This window comes from Cryptomeria japonica, chromosome 1 (genome assembly GCF_030272615.1).
Source record: "Cryptomeria japonica chromosome 1, Sugi_1.0, whole genome shotgun sequence".
NCBI lineage: Eukaryota > Viridiplantae > Streptophyta > Pinopsida > Cupressales > Cupressaceae > Cryptomeria > Cryptomeria japonica.
The window spans coordinates 360,316,281-360,333,686 of NC_081405.1; positions in this window are offsets into that span (position 1 = coordinate 360,316,281).

A 17,406-nucleotide genomic window follows, 5' to 3' on the forward strand; every position below is an offset into this window, starting at 1 on the left:
ACTTTGTTTTCAACCTTATTGTCATCCTTAATCTCTACCTTGCTGACTATCGGTTCAGCTATACTTTTTTCTTGTCCTTTTCCGGTTTCAGTTTGTACTTCTATTTGTGCTGAGTAGCATCTGGGATGGTATATGTTTCCTTAACTTTAGCTGGTATCTCAATGTTCTGAGAGTCAATAGTGTTGACCAGTGACTCAAAGATCTCAATATTTGTAGCTTCAGGTTTTCTTTACCTCTGTGGTTTCCTTATCCATGATAATGTTGAAGTCCTGAGTGTCCACATTCATGGTAAAAAGAATATTTGAATCTGGATTAGTATCATCTTGTGTCATTTCTTCTGCCTTCTCTTTTGGTTTACTGTGAGTTTATGTCGGTGCTTCTTCAATTATTGGTGAGGTGTCTTGTACTAGTGGAGGAAGGTTATCCTTGACCATTATATTAGGTACACTACCAATTTTATCTTTACCTTTATCCTTCTGATATACCTTTGCAAAAGACTCATCCATTTTCAGTCTATCCTTTTCTTATTTCTTCTCTTTTTGCAATAAAATATATCCCACTTATCTGCCATTTCATCTACTATTTCTTTCACTCTTCCTGCCATAAGGCTAACCTGTCGGTGACCACTCACAAAAATTGTTCTATTTGCCTCTGAAATTAAGTCATCAATTTCCTATTTGGAGTTAACAAGATGCATACCAAGTAGAGCCTCTACTTTTAATTTCTTATCTAATTCCATTACCGACATTATTTTAGCCTCTAACCTCAAATACAAATCATTAGGCAAGTCATCTACAACCTCAATAAGAACTTTCTTGTAGATATCAAGGTGCAAAATAATGCTTTCCTCTATAGTATCCTTATCTAAATCCTTGAAAGGATGATTAAGTTTATTCACATTGCTAAGGTTACCTTCTTGTGTAATTTCATTGATCAACTCTTCCAGTGTAAGAGTATTCGGTGCCTTAGGTTCTTGTTTCTTCTTTGGAGTTACCTTATTCTTTGGGTCACTAGGCTCTCTTACAGCCCATTGTTTCTTCCTTTGAGTCCTTGACTTCTTGGGAGATGGAGTAGGTGCCAGTGAGGGTTTTCTTTTCTTCCTATCCACTCTCTTGAATTTAGCTACCCTGTCACTGTCAGAATCAGAAGACGTAACCACAGGGGAAATGTGAGCTACCAGTATCTACTCTAGTTGACTTTTTGTCACACTAGCAGCAATACTGCTAAGATTCATCAAACCTTCTATAACATATTTTACCATTTTGGAAGCATCTTTCATGAATTTGTCTCTTTTCTTTCTCTGCTTCATCATAGCAACATCACTTTCAATGGTTTCAGCATTACCAAATATTTTCTCTGTTGGTTTTGGTGGAGCATCTAGGAGTATTTTTGCAAATGAGTCTAAGATGTGAGAATCCCCCTCATATCCCATTTTAGTAATCCATACAATTCTGGGTCTAACTACTCCCATCCAGATTTTATCTCTTTTCACTACAAAGCATATTTGTTTGTCATATTTATCTACAATGTTTTAGGAAATCCTTTCTCTCTGTTTCAAATTAGTTTGGAAATTCTTAAAGTAATATTTGACCAACTCATCACTGTTAGCTCCCATATCGGTAATTACCTCCTTTATCTATTTTCCAACAGAAATATCATAGGCAAAATCCTTGTGACCCATACCAGGGACCTCCTTTGAAAAGTAAAGCATTAAACACACTAACAGACTTCCAAATTTGAAGGTTCCTTTCTTATCACCTTTTATCTTATCCAAATTCTCTATCAATTCGTCCTTTAACCATTCACAAATATCAATCTTTGTATTGTTTATAATCATCTCATGTGCACTGTGAATGCATGAACTAGATACATAATTCAACCTATTTGTATGACCAACTTTACATCCAATGACCATGCTAGAAAATTTAACATTTTTATCCTTTATGTCATTGACTCTAAGTGATCGGTTGTCATATGTAGCTCCGATTAAGCTCATAAATTCCTTGTTAGGGATTTTCTTCTTCTTGTCAGGTCTAGAAAAGGTGGAGGGTAAACCATTAACAACCCTGATAGCTTCCTTGGTAATCTTAAATATTGAGTCCAACCACCTAAATTCTTTGTGAACCCTGCTAAGGACATAGCAGATGACTTCATCTGAGAATTCTGGCATTTAGAGGATGTCTATGAAACCTAAATCCTCAACTACCTTATGTTTCAGTTTCACTACCCCATTCTTGTTAGTGATTATATTCATGTACATGTTCATCAAATCTTCAGATCCTAAACGTTCTATGTTGCAATGTATGTATGCCCTAGGGTCTTTAGTAAACGTGACTCCCTTCAAGATTTTATAAAATGCACCAATAGAGTCATCTTGTTTTTCTATCTTAGGAATGATCTTAAAAATGGGTCTAGGCCATTTAATATTTTCCACAATAGTAGGGTTTGCTACAAATTCAGGAACAGAAGATGAAGATGCCATTGTGAAAGATAAATACCTTTTAACTGTGAAATCCTTGAATTCTTTGTAAAGACCTTTGCTGCTTCATGTTTAGAATGCCCTTGCTCAATTTCACTCTCTTTGAATTCTTGGATGCTTGGTGAATTAAAATGAGAGGTTACAATGCCTTTCTAACCAAAAATTGACTTACAACCGCAATAAATACTTCATCGGTGAACTGAAAACTCCACATATCTACCGGTAAAGAAGAAATATAACTTCTTACCACCAATTGAGGGTAAATGCATGATTTTCAATTTGTTGCCTTACCCCTAAGGATTATTCCTTAGTTAGATGAAGAATCTCTCGTCGGTGCAATGATAGATTCATCTCCTCTTTGATCTCTCTTCCTAATCCATTGTTTTGAAAATTCTTGCTTGATTTCAATCACCTTCTCTTTGCCTTTGTTATTAGATCCTTTATTGTTTGCCGGTATAGTCTTTCTTCTACAAAATTTTGCAATATTCCCAATCTTGTTACATGCATAAGAAGTTATATTGTTTCTCTGAATAGCCTTTCTATAACCTTGACCGGTTTGAGTTCTGCATTGATTAGATAAATGTCCAAATCTACTACAAACATAGCATTTCACATTCATTTTGCAATTGTCTAAGTTATGACCATTTTTATTGCATTTGGAACATTGACCAGTGGGTAAGTTTGTATTTTGATTATTCCTAAATCTGCACTGATTTGCTCTATGACCAAATTTGTTGCAATTAAAACATTTCCCATTAAATTTATAAGCATTAGGTTAAGCATATTCTAATATGCGCTACCACACACTTCTCTTTACACTTCTGAAAGATCAAAATACTTATTCACATACTTTCCTGATCACACACGTGTAGATATAATGTAGATACAACTCATAAATGAATATTAAATATATTTATACAAATCATCAACCTATATCTGAAGGTCAGCTCAACCCTCAACACAAATAACAAAAATATAACCTCACACACTACAACAACACATGCAGACCAAAACAATGCTGGCTAAGACATAGTTTGGACCCAAATCAACATCGCAACCAAGAAACACTACTAGGAATTACGTCTTGAACATCCGCATAAAGCTACAATCACCAAGAACTTTGCATAACATGAAGAACACCATCGGATCAAGAAAATGATTAACAACATGCATAACGATCAATGCAGACCATAAACACAAATATTAAATGATCTAGAAACATTCACAAGAAATGTGAATCACCACAGAAACAACTACAACATCACCACTTACTGAAATCTCCATCATCAATATATACCGAATCTCAAGAACACACGTTGAACTGACTAAGAAACTGAAAGATTCACTTTCATACTTCCAAATCATGAACCATGTGAATTGAGGACACACATGAATGTCCCAAAAACTCTACTAAATCCACAAACCAAGATATAGCAATTGTAGAGCAATGCCGAGCAAAACCAGAACATTGAACAATATGAACAACTGAACAACCAACCACAATACTGGACCTCATAACTTGATCAAATCACCATAAAAATCACTAAATTTTTTTCTAAATCAACTAAACATGCATATCTCAAAACCCTTTAAACCATAATAGCTCAAATGCAACACACTAACCAAACCAACTCATTTAATCTGACCGCAACATTGGAGTACATAGAAGAATATGTTAGCGTCAATGACAAAACATTATTCTAGCAAACTTCTAAGTAATATCCAACAATCTCCCCCTTCAACATTGATGGCAACATATGAATGTAAAAAAAAATCAATGCAAAGAAATAAATCAACAACCAATAATCTCTTCATAACTCACAATAATATCCCCTTGAGATCAGCATAGGATATAGCAATTTTTCACATGCTTCTCTCCTCCTTTGACATCAATGCAAAAGGAAACATACAACACAAATATTAAGACTGTGCCCCTTGGAAAAAACTCTCTTTGAACACACCATTGACTACTCCCCTTGACTAGAAGCCTCACTCATCAATTTTAATCACAAGGTATCTCTGTGAAGCTCACTAGACTGATGCAACTCAAAGCAGTTCTTATCATGAGGGGAAATCACCCCTAGCTTCTCTCTGAGATACTCAAATTTATCTTTAGGCAAATGCTTCATGAAGATGTCTGCAATCTGTTCCTTTGTAGACACATACTCCAATCTGACTTCCTTCTCATTCACCTTCTTTGTCAAGAAATGAAACTTTATTGATATATGCTTAGTCTTTGAATGCAACACCGGATTCTTAGAAATGTTGATAGCACTTGAATTTTCACAATATATAATAATAGGCTAATCAAAAATAACTTTGATATCCTTCAACATCCGCTTCATCCAAATTACCTGAGTACAATTACTAATAGCAGCAATGTATTCATCTTCTGCAGTAAACAATGATATAACATTCTACTTCTTACTCATCCATGAAACCAATCTCTTACCCATGGAAAATACACCACCACTAGTACTCTTTCTATCATAAATATCGCTTGCCCAATCAACATGAGTAAAATCACTCAAAGTAAAATCATCATCTCTAGGATACCACAAACCAAAATCAACTATCCCTTTCAAATATCTGAAAATTCTCTTCATAGCAACAACATGAGATTCCTTAGGATCAACTTGAAATGTAGCAACAAGATACACAACATTCATAATATCTAGTCTAGTTTGAGTCAAATACAACAAACCACCAATCATATATCTATATCTAGTCTAATTTTCTTTCGAAGAATCATTATATTTTGTTAACTTACATCTGGCCACCATAGGAGTACCTATTACCAAATTTCCCTATAGCTAAATTTGGTGGCCTATTACATGCCTGTGCATTTTGAAGAAAGGTACACAAAAATAAACTTTTTACAAGTTCTTCTTTTGCACATTATGGTTTAAAAGTTGAAGTTCATTTCACATATGCAAGTATTTCAAGCAAATAATAGTAAAATATTGCATAGAAATAGCTTTTCATTACAAAAAATGTGTAAGGTGTCCCACACAAGCCGTGGGAATAGCTGAATACTAAAACTACAAACAAATATTTTCATACCATTATGAAAATAAACTTACAATAGAAGAATAAAAGAATATGAGAATAGAGTAACCCATCATTGCCTGGAATGGCGAGACAAAACTTGAGAGAGTTGTCGAACCACAATTGCTCATCCACTCCATCTTCTTCCACTCATATTACATCAGTACCTACAAGAGATTTGAAAAATATGTTAGAGAAATGAGGATTATCATACTTTCATACCCAAACTCAATGGAAATATAGTTTATCTACATAAAGATATCAAAACATATGCCTACAACTATTAGTATGTTAGAATTAGAGGCAAGGAATCAATGCATATAAATTGCCATGAGATAACAACAAATGCAATGTTTTATCTAATGTGTTTGTTTCATGTACAGATACAAGGATTAAACAGTGCATTATTGATTCATCATGAATATCGGGTATGTGGGTTAAAATGGGCTCCCACAAGGGTTGAGCTCAGCATAAAAGTCATCACTCATAGGGTGACACTAATTATCTACCAGACATGGGGTAGAATCACGTTTATAGTCCCATGTACTATCACTCAATGATAGTATAAATTGCCATCCAAGGGTAGTATATATAACAACAAATATGATTGCACTCAATGAGAAACATCTAACTAGAACCATCATTTGAATGAAAGAAATAAGATCATGATAGTCATGATATGACATATACAGCAAAAAGGACTCCAAATGATAGAAAATGCAGTCATAAAGGCACCATAGGAGGCATGTGAACAATATACATATCCTTTCAATGATTAAGGAAAACTTTATGATAGCAACAATGAATAAAAATAGTGTATGACAACATAAGAAGATATAAGCCACCAAAGAAGCCTTTGTTATAAGTAGTATTCACAGTTAGTCTCAGGAAAGAATAATTTGTCACTTTCAAAGAGAAGATCATCTCCAGAAAAGTGTAGTCAAATTTACTATCTAGGTTTGATACATAATGAGAAACTAAGATGATCCATATACCCAATAAAGAGAAATCACTACGAAAATCACAAAGGTCTTAAATATTCCAAAGAGAAGTCTATACAATATCATCTTCAAAATCACAGTTAATGTTGAAGAATGTAGTCTAGAACATTCAAATGACATACTTCCATAGTTACATGGATAGTTGAAAATAATCAGGAAAGAGAATGTATTCTACAAGGAATATCCTTAGAGCAACATTCAAGGCATGAACACCATGGTCAAGACATTACAACCGACTGCCATATTAGTTAAAGAGGCATCCAGTGATAGATTGAAACTACCATTGAAGACAAAGGAAAACTTATCATAACAGACCCACTAGTCAAAATAGTGAATATATGCCAAGTGCTTAAGAAAACCATAAGTCACAAAGATACAGCTTCAGAATAGTCCTTGAAAGTTTTTTCAGAGCTATCAAAAGTGTCCCTAGAGATCAACCATATGTATAGTATAGTGGGCAAGGGACAAAGAGATAGCAGTCAAATAATGACTGTACAGTAAAGAGAAGTCATGAAAATCATTATAAAAAATAAACACAATATGAGAAGTCATGGATATCATTATCAGGATCAACACAATATCTTTAAGATACAGAGTAATTTATAAGAGCAATCCTAGTGAAAAGTGCTTCAAAGTCATGTGAATGACCTCTAACAACCAAGACAATGAATAATCAAAACATACAACCTTGTGATCAACACCATGGAGATATGTAAAGACCAAAGCATGAATCATGATTATTTATTAGATAGTGAAGGAAGTCATATCAGATTGATCATTAACAGGAGATGCCTTGTATGATATCAAAAGTGCAACTTCAACATGTTGAATTTGTATCCATAAATAACATCCTAGCAAAGAAATATGATAATTGAGATACACATTTCAAAAGTGAGTTGTTGGCATGTCTTAATCATAGTTTTGCAATCCTTAGCACAATGCAGGCTTACATTCTCAACCAGGAGACAATGATACACAATTACATATCAAAGGCAAAATAGATATCACATTGTCATTGTGCCAATAAAAACCATAAAAAGAACCTATAGCAACATTCACAATAATACTCATTACGGTAGAAGCCCATGAAGGAGACAATGCTTGTGATAAAATGGATCAAATACATTCACAAGTCTTCATGAGATCTTCATGACCTCCATACACAACTACACTCTCACATGGATAACATACCAAACACGATCAAGGTCAAAGCAGTAATATAATAGTCATCATAGGCATCAAGGATCACAAACCAGATTATGGAAAATGAGTATCAAAGAGAATGAGCAATATATCACCACACAAGTGATCATCAAAATTCATAAAGTATATTTCAGAGCTACAACATTTAGCCAATCACAGTGAATCCTTCAATAGAACCCTTCAAGTCTAGCAAACAGTCAAAGTTAAAATTCTATATGAACAAGTGTCTATCAAATAACATTAATCTAGGAAGGTTTGAATGCATAAATGTAAAGAATCCAATCACATGAATGAACACAAGTCTCTTGAGAATGTATGACCATTGAGAAATGCATAGAAATAGTATATACATTAAATGGATCAAAGAGAAATAGTCATCACAAAGTGTAGTCACTGTCTTTTCACAATGGTAAAGACAAACTCGGAATAAATACTCACTGTTGCTCTCATTATAGTCATAACAGTCACTATCAAAGATGCAAATATCACATGATTAGTCAAGAAGAAAATTTCTATCTTACAGTAGGGGTATAGCTATATTAACTTCTTTCAATTCAAGGTATTGAAGCTATCCAATAACAAAGTTGACATATATGCATCAATGACTCTCAAATGAGAAAGGGGTCTACCAAAAGACAAAAAAATGACAACAGCAAGGCAATAATACATTCAAAAAGGTGTGAGCACAATATTTACACTTACAATCAAGGAAACAATGGCAATCAAATTATAGAGAGATCTCTGAGAGGGATACAAAACCTTAAAGCAATTACATAGAGCCTATATATCAAGTCCAAAAGAAGATAGAGGTATCCTGTTCAGGGTAGCCATGACTCAGTAACAACATCTCAAAACCATTGTAGTAGTCATCAAAATAAACAATACATAGGTTTTAAGGCATAGAGGTACAAGAAAGAAAATGAGCTAGAGTAGTAAATAGTGTTTTGATGTAGATTTAGTCAAAGGAGGCTAAAAGTCATGAAACAAGGACCTACACTCTTAAGACAGATCTATTACAATCAAAACCTTGTAGCAACTCTCACAAGGACCAAAACTGTACACAATGATAGCAGATTGAAGGCTTATCATAGTCACATAGTGAATATGGAACTTGGTTGCATCTTTCTAAAATGGATGACGCTGGTAGAAATCTCATTAACCACAGTAAGTTAGAATAGTGATATGAATCACAAAGATCAGAACAAATAGTCACAATAAGATGAATATAGTCATCTAGGCATGGAGTATTCACAGTGGTATAAAAGATAGTCATATTATGATGCACAATCATAGCCTTTGTTTCCATATCTAATTATTGACAATGACAGATATTTGAGACAATACAATATATCAAGGTGTAGTTCATAATTGGTTTAAAATCCCTAAAAGCCACAATTACATCTCTAAATGGAAAGTCTTGAGACTATGTTTAAGAAAAAAGATGTGAAGTCATTATGAAGTGTATACTCAATCATAGTCACAAATCATAGATAAATCAGTGTCGAAGGCTTCATAAGCCATGGTTATAGTTCGATGCAAATACCTTGAATATACAACGTACACACAGAATTCATAGTCTAAGGTATACATAATACTGGGAATAACACCATTCACTGTTATAATCATACGATCAAGCCATGCAAAAAGACATTGTATGTATCAATGACATGATTTTTTTTTAAAGGAAGCCTCTCAATGCATATGTTAGATCTTTTCTTTTTAGACATAAAAAATTCACCCAAAAGAGGAAATATTGTAGAAGATCATACAAGAGTTACAGTACAGTCCCAAAGAACTCAATTAAGATTCTTAATGGTAAATTTTTTTAATGATAATGAGCAAGTTTCAATGTAAATAAAATGGATAGAGTCACATTAAAGTTTGACAAAGAGAGAAGACTAACAGAAATGTTCATAGTCAAAGTTGTTCAATGATAATAAATCACCCGTAGTGGAGGATGAGATGTTATAACCATGAAGAAGATAGCATGTGTCTTAATGTTGAGTAGAAAATAATACGATAATAGTGATAAGACTTTTTAAAACCAAAAAATTCAGTCAAAAGTTGATCATAGAGGATAATAAGTGAAAGATTTAGTGATCTTACAAAGCTGTAGCCCTCAACAAACTCTCAGCTATTAATGACATGAAATTCAAGTTAAAAATTCAAAGTTACATCTACTCCATCAAGCATGTACATATATAGAACTATCAAATACTCAGTTAGAGTGTCCAATCCTCTACAAAAAGGTTTTATTGATACAAGACCAAAGATCACCACATAAAACCCTTAGATACATGCATAGTTTAAACCAAAGCTTCTCCATTCTTTAGAAAAATATCAAAAAAAAGGAAATAAATCACATACCGTGCCAAAAATCATGCAAAATAGCCCCAAGTCATGCAGAATAGCTTCCATTTGAAGACCTAGTTCAAGCTCAAGTCATCACAAGATGCATGGCAGCCTTAGAGGAGTCTTCTTCTAGAAGAAGCAAGATAAAAGAATAAGGAATTCTTTAGGGTTCAAGGTTTTTACTTTTGCATGCCCTAACTCGCATCATGGAGTGGGCTTTGTGTTTTTGTTTGTTTTTTTAGAAAACAAATATGAGCAATGGTCATGACTTTTTAAGTCATTAGACTTAAGTCATTGTAATATGAGACCATGCAAGGCTAAGAGCTTTATGCTCTTTTATTTTCTTTTCCATTATAAAATGTTTTAAATTGTATTTATGTTTAATATAAATTTATTAAGATTTATTTGATCAAAATTCTTAATAAAATTTTGTTAAATTATAAAAAAAGAAATGGAAAAGTAGAATAAATGTTTTATTTTAGCACTCAAAAATTAAAAAAATTGTTTTATACTTTTAAGTGTTAAAATAAAATTATTTAGAGTTTTATTTTTGGCATCATGGCATGTGGATTTTTGCAGAAGGATGGTGCTTTTATGATGGGCTATATTTGGCTCAAGAGTTCATGCAGTTTTTATATAAAGGGAAGGTGCTTTTTGCAAGGCTATTATTAGCAGTATGTTAGTTCTATTTTCAGAAGAGAGTTTATTAATTATGCATCTTGGGTTGGAGAGCTATTTTTAGCAGTAGGAGCTATTTTTGATAGAGTTTTGCATGTGTTTTGCATGCTATTTTAGGCAATTTCGCCTAGGGTTTCTTCATGCAGACCTTCAGTTCAGAGTTCAGTTATCTTCTATATATTCTTGTCTCTTCTTCATTATTAACAGGGTTATTTTTCTTTCTTTAGCATGATTGTGGACTATTTTTTTAGGCCCTTTCATGCTCAAGGATAGGATTGAGGCTCACATTTTTTGAGATTGTAACAACACTCCTTTATTTTCAGTAAAATAATAGTGTTTTCCTTTTTGATACTTCTTGTATTGTGTTACCAAGTGGATGATTTGATGATTTATTGTGATTTATCTTCAAATCCTTTAATTTGCCTCATTCATTTAGAATTTAATGGAAGAAGATGCATGTAAAATAAAGGTCCTATATTATGTTAACTATTTTTAATGATTTCAAGCTATGAAAACTAGTTGGTTTTCCTCCAAGCAAAGCATTGAGTTTAGCCCTTTTTAGGAAATATTTATGCATTTCATGTTTAGTTGAATTGTGACAATGTAATGGCCTATTTGTTGAAGGTTTTGTGAGAAAAAGTGGGTTGCAGGTCTCATGAACAATTTGGTGCATCACCTCGTAGGATAGGTTTAATTTCAAATTTTCTTCTATTTGTTTTCCTATCAACAGTTAAGTTTGAAGGAGATTCATTAGATAGGAAGGTGACCTGATCTTCGGAGGTCTACTTTCATGATAGGCATACCCAAAGGCCTGAAAGTATTCCCATGTTTCACAGGATTATTGAGCTTTCAGTTTAGCATTCACGGGTGCAATCCTTCATGAAAATAGTACCAATAGGCTTTGTATCATCCAAACCAAAATTCTTTAGCAATTCCTTCATAGACTTATATTGAGATATAAAAATATCTTTATCCAACTGAGTTATTTGCAATCCCAGAATGAATTTCATCTCACCTTTATCGAACTCAAGCTTCACCAAATACTTATCCAATCTAGCATAATAAGCTCTTGGAGCTTGCTTCAATCCATACAATGCTTTCTTCATCCTGTAAACCATCTCTTTCTGATCTGTCAACTAAAAACCATCTAGTTGCTAAATGTAGACTTCTTCTTCTAGCTCACCATTAAGAAAGGTAGACTTGACATCCATCTGGTACACTTCAAAATCTTTGTAAGTAGCACAAGCAATAAATAATCTAACAACTTCAATTCTAGCTACTGGAGCAAAAGTCTCCTCAAAATCAATACCTTCCATCTGAGAATAATCTTTACAAACAAGTCTTGCTTTATTCCTAACAACACTTTTTTCATCTAACTTATTCCAAAACACCCATTTAGTTCCAGTTACATTCTTATCCTTAGTTTTGAGAACTAAAATCCATGTATTATTCTTTTCAATCTGATTGAACTCTTCTTCCATAGATTTAACCTAATTCTCATATTTACAAGCTTCATCAACATCTTTAGGTTCAATCTTAGAAATCAAGCAATACTCTTCAACAACTCTTCTCCTACTCATCAAACCTATATTCTTATCACCAATTATTTGATTCTCTGAATTATTTAACCTTACATACATGAGACTCTCAGGATTTTCATGATTCCTAGACTCTTGAATGCTTTATTTTGCAATAGCTTCTCCTTCATTCTCAAGATTTTCCAAAGAACGTTGAACTTGATTATGGGTCTGCACTTACTTTCCTTTATCTGCACTAACAATCTGGTCATTTGAATCATATCTGAAGTATCTAGGCCAATAATCATTTCCTTCATCAACTTTCACATTGACACTCTCAACAATCTTCCTCAATCTATTACTATAACACATGTAGGCCTTTCTCTTAGTAGAATAACCAAGAAATATTCCTTCATCACATCTGGCATCAAATTTCCCTAGATCTTCATCTCTTCTGATATAGCATTTACTACCAAAAATTTGGAAATATCTAACTATAAGAATGTGACCAAACCATAACTCATAAGGAGTCTTACCGGTATCACCTTTAATATGCACTCGGTTGAAAGTGTATACAACAGTACTCACAACTTCTCTCTAATAGATATGTGGAATATTTCCTTCAATCATCATGGTTCTAGCAGCTTCTTGAATTGTCATATTCTTCCTTTCCACAACACCATTCTGCTAAGGGGTTCACGGAGCAGATGACTGTCTCTTCACCCCATGATCTTCATTAAAATAATTGAACTCACCAAAAGTAAATTCTCCACCTCTATCAAATCTCAAACACTTTAGCTTCTATCTAGTCTCAATCTTAGCCAGAGCTATGAAAATATTGAACTTCTCCAACACTTCAGACTTCTCCCTTGAGAAGGTAACCCACATCATCCTTGAATAGTCATCAATCAACAACGTAAAATACCTATCACTCTGCAATCTTCTCATTCTAGAGGGACCACACAAATCAATATACACAAGATCCAATATCCCATTAGAAGTATATTGTTTTCTTTTGAAAGAAACTCTTGTTTTCTTCCTAACTGACATTCCTTATATACTAGATTAGAAGGCTTAACAATCTTAGTCATTTTTCTTACAACTTGAGTGGAACTTATCCTAACCATGCAGTCAAAATTTACATGACACATCCTTCTATGCCACAACCAACTTTCATCAACCTAAGCAATCAAACAACTTTTACCTCCAACATTCAAGTGAGAGCTTTTACCTTTTGTCTTTGTACCTAATGCAATCTTAGTTCTGGAACTACTCAAGATCTAACATTTACCATTCTTGAATTGTAGGTCATATCCCTTATCAACCATCTATCCAACACTCAAAAGACTATGATTTAGACCTTCAACATGCAAGACATCATCAGTGTTATACTTACCACCAAGAGAAATAGAACCTCTACACCAATTATACCAGCTTTGTCACCTCTAAATCTCACTACACCGCCATCATACTTTTCTATACTCACAAATTTACTCTTATCACTTGTCATATGATGAAATCAACCACTATCAATAACCCATTCATCTTTTTTTTCAACTTTAGCAGCCAAAACTTTCTCCTCAACAATGTAGCTAGAAAATCAGTAGTCGCCAGATCATCTTCCTTGATAGCAATGAACACCCACTCATATCTAGAATTTCCCTTATCAGACTCATCATCTATCACACCTTCATCAGTAGAAAAGTGTCACTTCTTCAAATATTTATACTTATAGGGCTTAAATGGCTTCTTAGAAACTCTTTTTTTGGACACCTTGAGGAAAGATATCCTATCTTGTTGCATGAAAAATATTTAAGAGGGAACTTTCCTTCATACTTACTGACACCTTTAGGAAATATTTTGGAAATTTGGGCGTCAAGCTCTTCAAGCTCTCTTTCTTCTTCTTCAATACCTCTCATCTCCTTCTCATAGATAGATACCCTTGTATAAATTTCTCCTAGATCATATTTTTTCTTCCTGAATACAGTAGCTTTAAATACAGATTCAGATTTAGGAGAGGCTTCACCAAACTTGCTCAACTCAAAAGCAACAAACTTACCAATCAATATGTCTCTAGTCACATTTGTCACCGTTTAGAGCTCTTTAATAGCAACAACCTTGCGCTTTTAAGGAGGCAAGGATCTCAACACTTTAGCCACAATCTCAGATACTTCCAATACTCCACTGACACATTTGATGTTCAATACAAGCTCATTTAGTTCCTATATAAAGGAGGTAATGTTCTCATCTTCACCCATCTTTATCATCTCATACTTTCCTTTCAAACTCTATAACTTAACAACTTTCACATGACTATCACCTTCATACAAAGTCTCCAACTTCTTTTGGATCTCATGAGTAGTTTGCAAATCCATTACATTAGTTATCTCAGAATCAGACAAGGCACTCAACAAAGCTTCCTTAGCTCCAATATTAAAATCAACAACTTTTATCTCATTCAGAGTACTAGGACCATTCTAAGGAGCATTGTACACATTCTTTGTAATCTTCCAATAGTCTTCACTAATGCATCGTAAATGATATTCCATTTGGTTATTACAGAGAGTGTAATTTGGTCCATCAAATCTCAGACTATCCTTCTTAAAATAAAAGGTTGTCATCTCGGATCTCCTGAAGCGATCAAGCTTCTTCCAAAGGATCTAGCTCTGATACCAATTGTTGGAAACAAGGTAGAAAACTGAGAGGGGGGGTGAATCAATTTGCTCACAAATTCTACACAACTCAAACTTAAATTCAGATTTGATTATTAACAATGAAAGCATAAACCATCACCACATCAATAACACACATTACACTAATATTTTTGAGGTGGAAAATCTGATTAAGGGAAAAAAAATGGTGGGAACCTACCCACAATGAGATGATACTTTGTTAGGAGTAAATTCCATATTACAATGGGGAATACACATGCATTCAAGTGCATTGCCTAGATCTCACTACTCAAATCACAAATCAAGAAGGGCTACAACCCTGAGGAAGATTCACTATCTTACAAAAACATTCAGATTACATCTAGAGGAATATAGACTGATGAAATAGTATCTCCATATGCCTGGTTATAGTTCCAGTTAGATATAGTCTAATCTACTATACCTCACACTTCACTTTACACTTCTAAAAGATAAAAACACTTGTTTGCACACTTAATCATACACATGCAGATATAAGGCATATACAATTAATAAATGAATATTACTTATATTTATATAAATCATCAACCTATATTTCAAGGTTGGCTCAAACCTCAACACAAATAAAAAAAACATAACCTCACACGCTACAACAAAACATGCAGACCAAAACAATGTCGGCTAAGACATAGTCTAGAGCCAAATCAACATCACAACCAAGAAACACTGCTAGGAATTATGGATCGAACATTTGCAACATGCTACAATCACCAAGAATGTCACATAATCATGTAGAGGACTTAGCAGTACTTCCAAAATTATAAAATAGGCTTACAACTGGTTGAGATGATTGAGCACATGGTGGAACTCAAAGTCATGTCTCTAAAGTGACAGGAGGGTCTTATCTTCAAGGTTACAAGAAAAAAATAGGAAAACCAACCTCCATTGCTTGGGTACAATGATCTTAGGTTTATTTTGATATTGGGGATTCGCCAAATACACCAAAAACTCCAACTTGCAAGTTCCCAAAGTCATTTTCAAAGTCCTTCCCTTAGATTATCCTATTAGGCCTACTAGCCCTACTTTTTGGTTTTTGGACTATAACTTTTGATCCCTTGGCCTTAGACACAAACTAAGACCTGATTTAGATACCCATTATGGGCTTACAAAAAATGCCTTAGAAATGACCCTAGGTTGCTTTGTAACATTTAGGTCTATAATTGACTAGTATTTTATTCCTAAGGCTTAATTAGAGTAGCAACGAGTGTATTTTGGCCATAACTTTTAAATAATATTTGATCCCATAAAAAGGAAACTTTATTTAGATACCCATTTGTTATTTATATAGCATATATCAAAAGTGGATAGGGTTTGTTTGGAAGGTATGCCTACAAAATGGATTGGTCCTTGTCCCGAATAGGCCTAATTAGGTCACTTTACAAAGGAGATACCGCAAAAACTTACACAAATACAAATCCAATGGTTCCAAGACCTATATTTTGAATCCAAACCAAGAATTCCACCAAATTTTGCTGCCTAATCTTTCAAATTTGTTTTAGACCTACTCCAACCTTCATTCTCATGCTTACTTGGCTTAACACATGAGGATGTTAGGCACTCAGTGCTTAAAAAATGCCCCAAAACTTGAACCTTGCAAAAATGGACAAAAACTCATTTGGAGGACTCCCTTATCTACCATTCTCCAATATTTGGTCTTCTAGTTCCAAATTCACATTTTTCAGTCCAAACCCGTGAAACAAGGGTTTCTGGACAGTTTTTAGAAAAACACTCATCAAATACACAAATCTCAACAAAATATCACATAATCAATCTTAAATGAAAGGTAAGACATAGGTATTTCCAAAAAGTTGTCTCACATTCTGATCTGTTCTTACGAGAAAGTTATGAGTGATTTAGTAGCTATGTTACAAAAATTTGTAAAGAAACCTTCATAATTTTATTTATTTCTTCAAATTTAGTGCATATGTCAATCATAAACCTTCCTAAAGCCAAAATGATACTATTTAAACTTCTCAACACCCAAAACAACTACCCCCAACTTATTTTTGAAAAGGGGTGACCGTTGGAAACAAACTTACATTAAAAGATGTAAAAGTTGCTAAACAACTTTTTCATATTTTTGACAATTTTTGTCCTACTCAACATATGGACTCAAAACTTTACAAATACCTTCTAAAAAAATCAAAATGGACCCTAGAATACTTATTACACCCTTTCCCCTTATGTGGATACATTTGAGTGAGTTGCCCAACTTTGACCCTATGAGGACCCTATAGAACTATATGAGTCCAATGGCACCAAGGCCTTACAATTTGATATGATAAAAATACAAATGATTTGAGATGACATAAAATGTTCCATAGGGCCTTATTAAAAATTTAATATAAAAAACAAAATTCCATTACAAAACACTTCATGAGGCATGACAATGACTAGGTGCTCCAGCACCATACACC